Source organism: Bactrocera latifrons, unplaced genomic scaffold (assembly GCF_001853355.1).
Source record: "Bactrocera latifrons isolate USDA-ARS-PBARC rearing strain unplaced genomic scaffold, ASM185335v1 scaffold_460, whole genome shotgun sequence".
NCBI classification, from domain to species: Eukaryota; Metazoa; Arthropoda; class Insecta; order Diptera; family Tephritidae; genus Bactrocera; species Bactrocera latifrons.
In genome coordinates this window covers 41,452-50,853 of record NW_017537113.1, presented here as the reverse complement: position 1 = coordinate 50,853, position 9,402 = coordinate 41,452, and positions in this window count along the sequence as shown.

Sequence of the window (9,402 nt, the reverse complement as noted above, 5' to 3'; positions counted from 1 at the left end):
ATGACTTCAGTGGGCCATGATACAGCAGCGCCTTCATTTGCAGGATTTAACTGATGTGTTGCTTGAATGCCACTTATATATCATCTCTCTTAACAGCTTGTTATAGATGACAGAATATATTTACTTAACAATACAACCCTGACAATGTTGAACGAACCTGACGAACGCGTTGCAAGAAAAACGGCAGTTGTAAATTGAAAGTTGAATAGCCAGCATCGAAGTCGTTGAATTGACTATTACTACATATATTTAGGGTTTAATAAGTTATTTTGAGTAATCTTAAATGATTCTATAAGAAAATGAATTTACAATAAAACACTTATTATTTACAAATAAAAGCGATCATCAACCGTTGGATTTACTATAGCATTACTCATTTCGRATTATTACCACATATATTCTTGTATATTTGCTTCGTAAGAACGCCAGATAAATTATTTTCACCATTTTTATAAAATTTCATTTTATTAGAACGCGAACGAATATGTTCAGCGAAGGAGCGGGAGTTGAAGACTATAGGAAGATTTTTTGCATTGATGTCCTGGCAGATTCGAGAGTACTTTGTGATGACTGAATACCTGATCAAGTTGCATTTTGTTCCATTGTTCAAGGGTCTGACTGTGGCTGATGATCTAACCACAGTGATGTCAAAAATGATTGAGAGCTCGGCTGGACAAGGAGGATCTGATTATGAAACTGTCACCATTGCGAATCATGTAGACTACGAGAAATGGAATAATCATCAGAGGAAAGAGTCAACAGACCCAGTATTCAGGGTTATGGGGCAATTCCTTGGCTATCCTCACTTAATCACTCGGACACATGAGATATTTGAAAAGTCATGGATCTATTACAACAATAGGGGTGATTTAATGACAATTGATTCCGCTGGGAATTTAGTGAACAAGTTTCTAATGTACAGGGTGGCTGATGAGAGTCGCTACCAAAAAAAAAAATTAAAAAAAAAAAAAATAAATAACTTTTTTTCTATTTAATGAATCTGGTTATTTTTTTATTTTTTATTTTGCAGATTGACTTTTACATTTAACAAAAATGGATAACTGGGACACTGAAACAAGAATTTGGATTGTCCGCCGCTATCACGCACTGGAGTCCGTAGTTTCGGTTCAAAGAGAGTATAGGCGCACGTTTTGCGGCAATCCTCCGAGCAGATGGACCATAATGAGACTTGTAAACAATTTTGCCGAGCATGGGACAGTCAACAGAAGACCTTACCACCGAAATCCTTCAGTTCGAACGGAGGAAACAATTGCTGCTGCCATATAAAACAATCCACGTGTTTCGACAAGAAGCTTATCTGCTCAAATGGATGTAAGCAGACAGTCATTACAGTCAATTATGCACAAAGATTTGGACTTATTCCCATATAAAATTCAAACGGTCAACAAACTGAACGCTGCAGGCTTTCCGATTCGCTTGGAATTTTGCCAGAAGGTGCTTCAAATGGTGGAAGAGGATGGAAACATGTTGAACTGTCTTTTCGTGTCTGACGAGACCCATTTCGATTTAAACCGCAACATAAACAAACAAAATTGTCGAATATGGAGTGCTTCCCACCCACAGATACTGCGTGAGACGGAATTGCATGCACTTCGTGTCACCGTGTGGTGTGCAGTTTCATCACGTTGCATTGTCGGGCCCTACTTCTTCGAAGAAAACGGTCACACCGTTACGGTTACTGGAGACCGTTACTTGAGCATGTTGAGAGAGATTTTCTATCCAGAATTACGCCGAATGAGAATTTCTTTCAACTCTGTGTTTCAACAAGATGGTGCAGCTCCTCACATAGCCCAACCTGTTATGACAGAAATGCGACGAAAATTTCTCAATAAGCTGATATCCAGAAACTCTACATTCCGTTGCCCGCCCAGGTCGCCTGACCTTACTGCACCTAACTTAAACTTTGTCATTTATATAGCTTTACAGATAAAGTAAAGATTAAGGTGGCTAGTTTACTAGCCACTGTGTCTATAGTAGGTTCTGTTTTATGAACTTTACTATGGCAACTCTTCTTCAACGGCTTCCAGCACGCCGCCACTGCAAAGGGATTTCAATAAGCCTTAACGGCAGTGCTTTTGGAAAAATTCCACAATCTTATATTTAGGTTCAAAGTCGATTTGCTTGTATATAAGCACATGCATTAACGAGCATTAAGCATTTAAATTCCATTATTTTTAAAACTAATTAAGCTATATTTAATAAAATTGAATGAGCTTTAACAGGAATAAAAGAAAAATGAATTCCATACACTGAAAAAAAAAATTATTTGAGTTTCCTAATGTAGCAAAATTCATCAGCCACCCTAAGACTATTGAACCAAAAGCAGTCATATGCATCGTAAGATGTAAGGATGTAAGGATGTCTCGAAAGTAGAAATATTAATAAGGAGTGCAAGTATTCGTTAAAAGTCAAAATAGACACAGGAAGAACAGCAAGTGGTGTACAAACGCCAACGTTGAATTTCGAAATTAAATTCGATCCACTGGAGTACTTCAATAAAGTGGGTGAGTATACTGGTGACAAAAGTTCAGAACTTCAATAAGGTAGAAATCTTTATAAATATTTTTTTTTTTTTTTTTGTAATCTGATGTTGAAAAAATTCATAATTTTACAATTTAGGAACGGAATTTGGACCTTATGAAATCATACGTATGCCATTTGGATTAAAAAACGTCCCAGAAACATTTCAGAGAATAATGAATCATGTATTACAACCATTTAATTTTTAGTACAAGTCTACAGGAACAAGTAGAGTTAATAAATAAAATTTTTAAAAAATTTAAGAAGTTTATATAGATAAGTGTAACCTTTTTAAGAAAGAGACAGACTTTTCGGAACATGTTATTATAAGTGAAGGTTTAAAACTAAATCCGAAAAAGATTGAGGTAATACAAAAAATTAAAAAACCAGCCACAGTTAAAATAATAAAGTAATTTTTAGGAATAACAGGATATTATAGAAAGTTTATTAAAGATTACAGCAAAATAGCTTTTCCAATGGTAAAAAATTTGTCATAACGACAGACGTATGTATTTTCGCAATAGAAGCTGTATTATCGCAAAATAATCACCAGTTTTTAAATAGTTACGGTATAATGTTTAAAACTACAGACGGTCCATAAAAAACTTATCTGGTTAAATAATCTAAAAGAAGAAAATAGCAAATTTGTAAGATGGAAATTAGCGTTAAACGAATACATGTTTGTTATAGAATATATAAAAGCAAAGAAAATAATGTAGAAGATGTTTTAAGCAGGTTACAGGTCAATAATACGGAAAGTAAGAAAAAAGAAATTCACAACATGAAGGAAATAAATAATACGGAACCAAAGTAAGTAGATGAAGAACTACAATCAACATATACAAGTGACATATATACGTATATATGTCGACTACATATGTACGTGTGTAACTCAACTCCTAAACGCCTCTCTCACACTACGCCTCTTATACTCAGAGATAGGAGCTCGTAGTGTGGGTGGCGAATAAGTAAGCTTATGATTAGGAAATCATTATTGTTTAAGCACTTCAAATGAATTAAAGGTCATATAATTTGAGTTAAAGCTAAATCTCGTGTGTTTATTTTTCTATTTGTAAATTTCAGTTCTTTAGTGAAATTCAATAAAGGAGCATAGCTCCAAGAAGATATGTTTTTAATAAAACTAACAAAACGTTTTTTAACTGGCGCCCGAGCAGGGACCAGCGCGTAGGAAAGTGCCAATAGCCTAAAAATCAAGAGTAAGGCTAGGCGAGTGGCGACGGTAGGGATTGTGAAAGTGTAAAAAGCGAAAAACAACAAACATACTGTGCTAACGAGCAGCCCATCGTACACCGTGGGATCTGGACCAGAAACGTCGAGGGACCCCAGTACCGATATAGGAAAAAGGTCAACCCCGAAGCGATCAAAAATACCCCATGGGAAGCTGGGAATTATTAACGTAAGCCTTGCAAAATATTTTAAGAAGATTACAATATTGTAAAAAAAAAAAAGTGTTCGTGCAAAAGAAATTTTTTTAAGATTAATTAAGCTAAGAGAAAAAATCTGAGATAATGCCAAACACAGACGAGAGATTAGTAGAACAGTTAAACCAAATGAGGATAGATTATGGGCAAACCACCCAACTCTCAAATCCATCTACCCATCCTTTAAACCCTCCCACCCCTAACCCAACTCTAATAACGACAATAGTAGTTCGAGAAGTACTCGAACGAATGAATTTACAAACTGTAACTGAATTCACTGAACCCGAACACATCGTAACACTGAACGAGAATAATATAATGAATTGGGTAAGATACCGGACATGGTCAAAAGTCTTAGAGAATTTTCAGGACGACCAGGAGAATTTAACTCCTGGAGGAAGAGCGTAGACAGAATCTTTAAAGCTTATGAGGGAGTCAAAAATACCCCTAAGTATTTCTCGATAATCCATAGGATTAGGCACAAAATAATTGGCGATGCCGGCACCGCATTGGAATCGTACAATACTCCACTTGATTGGAGTCAAATTCGAAAATGCCTTATGATGCATTATTCGGATAAAAGGGACATAGGTACCCTCGAATATCAGATGACTACTCTCGTCCAACGCCATGACGACATTCCGACCTTCTACCAAAAAGTTTACCAACATCTTTCCCTTATAATAGACAAAATTTTATGTCTTGAGCTAGGTGACGAGTCCAAGCGGACTATGACCAACTCATATAGGGACAAAGCTCTTGACACATTTATTAGAGGACTAAATGGCGATTTACCTCGTCTTCTCAGCATGACAGAACCGACAACCTTACCCCAAGCACTACATTTATGTCAAAAACTTGATAACATGGCGTATAGAATAAATCATCCGAACAATACACACAAAGCAAGTATTTAACCACCACCACGACCTCCCCGAAATAGCAATTTTAATAATTACAATAACAATATGGTTTTTTTTACCCCGAATTAACATATTCGCACTCCCCCAGACGAAATTTCGAACAACACCCATTCGGTCGTCAATCAAACCGATATCCCCAACAATCTAACAAATATATGCAAAATAACCAAGGATTCATGCCGCGATTCAACAATTACCCCAACAACGCCCATATTACTAGAGAAAGTACCTCCTTTAATAATAGACCAAATTTACCACCTAAACAACCGACCACAATTATCAGAATAGGCCCAATACACTCCAGTAGTTGCAGACGCCCTTTCAAGGATACCAATACAAATAAACTCACTCACACCTACGATTCATAGCGACGAAAGCTCAAGTCGTAATCTAATCCCTTGTACAGAAGTCCCAATTAATGTTTTCAAAAACCAAATTTTTTTCAAGTTTTAAAATTTAAAATAATTTTTCCAACAGTGGATAGACATATAATTACAGAACCAGAGTACAACGAACAGTTATTGATTTCTTACATGAAACGATACCTTAACCCATCTGTTATAAATGGAATTCATACAGATGACAGGATAATGGGTATGATGCAAAATATCTATACTATTCATTTTAGTAACATTAAAAGCCGATATACCCAAATATTACTTGAAGATATTAAGAATGAACAAGAACAGGAGAACGTCATATTAAAAGAACATCTAAGAGCACATAGGAATGCCMCTGAAAATAAAACACAAATTCTCGAAACAAAATATTTTCCCGGAATGCTAAATTAAATAAAACGAATAATAGCCAACTGCACCGTCTGTAAAGAAAATAAGTACGATAGGATGCCTAACCAACCAAAAATTGCAGRAACTCCATTACCAACATATCCTAGACACACAGTTCATATTATCGATATATTTTTAACAGAGGGGGAAAAAGTTATGACAGTTCTAGATAAATTTACAAAATACGCAGTAACAAAAAGCCTGAATAGYAGAGCAATAGAAGACGTCAGAAAACCCTTAAGAGATATTATATTTTTCTTTGGAGTACCAAAATTAATAGATCAATGACAATGAGCCATCTCTAAACTCAGCCTCTTTAAAATTTATGACGAAAGACGAATTAGGAATAGAGGTTTACACTACTCCTCCATATAAAAGCCAAGCTAACGAACAAGTGGAAAGGTTCCACTCTACATTAATCGAAATAATGCGCTGCATAAAAGAAAACGGTGGGCACAGAAATTTTGAAGAACTTTTAGAATGGGCAGTATCTGAGTATAATCATTCAGTTCATTCCACTACACTTCAAAAGACCAGTTTTTCCATAGAAATGTTACGTTTACCCCCGAGGACATAGAAAGAACTAGACAAAGCAACTTAGAAAAATTAGCTGAGAAACAAAGAAAGGATCAAGAATGCCATAACAAAAATTAAGGGAGGAAATAAAATCATATCTACCAGGACAAATAATATTCGTTAAGAAAAATAGGAGATTAGGAACTAAGTTAAGTAAACCCTACAGTAAGGAAATAGTTAAAGAAGATAGAAATGGTACCGTGTTAACTGAAAAGGACAAATAATTCACAAAGGTAGAATACGTAACAAAATATGTACTAACACTCTTTTTCAGAATATTACTAAAGCTATGCCTAGCGGAAGTACAGATCCTCGCCTACTCAAACTCCCAATTAGTAACAATAGAAAAGGGAACGGCTAGACTACAAACAGGAACATTTAGGATAATACATGAAATTGACATAGAAAAATATACGGGCACACTTGACCACATAGAAGCGACTATTAAAATTGAAACTATCCGCAAAAACGCTAACTACCCCTTCATATCCCATTTGATAACACAGATAAGAGCCCAACTTAACAGTCTAAAAGTAGAGAAAAAAATAAAAAGATCAATAAATTTCCTGGGTAGCGCATGGAAAGGGATTGCAGGAATTCCAGACCATGAAGACCACGAAATAACTTCAAATAAAATAAATAAATGTATTACAAAATAACAATAATCAGTTATTAATTAACAAACTTACAATAGGCAAAATTAGTGAGATAACAAATATTACAAATAATTTAATGAAAATCATGCAAAATGAAAAAAGTTTAGAAATTGAAGCATTTTTGGAGTTAAAATACAAATTAGAAATAATTAAGGAAGAAATTTTAAATATTACATAATAAATTCCTTTATTTTATCAAATGAAGAAATAAATATTGCGAAAGAAGTAATAGACAATGACAATATTCCATATAGTTACACCATCCACTACACCACCTCAGCACAATATAAAATTATAAGTATATAAATAAACGAATACAGGAAGCAATACGAGCACCCCGAGATAAGAACAACGAACACACAACTAAACATGTAACAGACTTCGCACAAACAGCGAACACTCAACCACACATACGGGAGCAGCAATCACATAAGCTTACAGACTTCGCACAAGCAACATAAGAACAGCGAACACTCAAGCATACTAATTGGAACAATAGTTATTCAACATGATACAGATAATAAAAATTAAATTCAACAATAATTCGCATTGTTAATATTTTCGGTTCGCATCATTTATCAAAATCGTAAAATGATCATTTTTATAATCAAAAGAAATTAAAAAGATCATATTTACGACATGAAGAAAGACGGCGCCAGACGAAATAAGATCTTCAACTCTAGATCACGCCACTACTCAACTGAAGTATAAAAGAATTAGCACCACCGATNGTAAATAAATAAATAAATATATAAGTATGTATATATATAATAAAACACATTTTCGTAACAAAACTCAAAAGTGAATGAATATCAATTGTTTTACAACGACTAAAAGCGTGAAACGTCAAATAATACGAATAGCACCATAAATATCATCACCAACAGCAGCTATTACAAAAACTTCAACGTCAAAAGCAGCAAAGACCGCAATAGCAATAACAGGAGTAGCAGCAAAAGCAACGTTACAGTAACAGTAGCAACAATCAATATTATCACCAAGAAAGCATCAATAACAATAATTTATAAAAACACTAATACATATTACACTCCTGATATTAAAATATTAAAATTTAAAAAATATATACACCTATACTCGCTTAAACCATTTTAATTCAGGATATATAGTATGTAACATTAAGTTAATTATAATCCGGACATGGTCAAATGTCTTAGAGAATTTTCGGGACGACCATGAGAGAGACTCCTGGACGAAGAGCGTAGACAGAATCTTTAAAGGTTATGAGGGAGTCAAAAATACCCCTAAGTATTTCTCGATAATCCATAGGATTAGGCACAAAATAATTGGCGATGCCGACACCGCATTGGAATCGTACAATACTCCACTTGATTGGAGTCAAATTCGAAAATGCTTTATGATGCATTATTCGGATAAAAGGGACATAGGTACCCTCGAATATCAGATGACTACTCTGGTCCAACGCCATGACGGCATTCCGACCTTCTACCAAAAAGTTTACCAACATCTTTTACTTATAATAGACAAAATTTCATGTCTTAAGCTAGGTGACGAGTCCAAGCGGACTATGACCAACTCATAAAGGGACAAAGCTCTTGACACATTTATTAGAGGACTAAATGGCGATTTACCTCGCCTTCTCAGCATGAGAGAACCGACAACCTTACCCCAAGCACTACATTTATGTCAAAAACTTGATAACATGACATATAGAATAAATCATCCGAACAATACACACAAAGCAAGTATTTAACCACCACCACGACCTCCCCGAAATAGCAATTTTAATAATTACAATAACAATATGGTTTTTTTTACCCCGAATTAACATATTCGCACTCCCCCAGACGAAATTTCGAACAACACCCATTCGGTCGTCAATCAAACCGATATCCCCAACAATCTAACAAATATATGCAAAATAACCAAGGATTCATGCCGCGATTCAACAATTACCCCAACAACCCCCATATTACTAGAGAAAATACCTCCTTTAATAATAGACCAAATTTACCACCTAAACAACCGACCACAATTATCAGAATAGGCCCAATACACTCCAGCAGTTGCAGACGCCCTTTCAAGGATACCAATACAAATAAACTTCATAGCGACGAAAGCTCAAGTCGTAATCTAATCCCTTGTACAGAAGTCCCAATTAATGTTTTCAAAAACCAAATTTTTTTCAAGTTTTAAAATTTAAAATAATTTTTCCAACAGTGGATAGACATATAATTACAGAACCAGAGTACAACGAACAGTTATTGATTTCTTACATGAAACGATACCTTAACCCATCTGTTATAAATGGAATTCATACAGATGAMAGGATAATGGGTATGATGCAAAATATCTATACTATTCATTTTAGTAACATTAAAAGCCGATATACCCAAATATTACTTGAAGATATTAAGAATGAACAAGAACAGGAGAACGTCATATTAAAAGAACATCTAAGAGCACATAGGAATGCCACTGAAAATAAAACACAAAT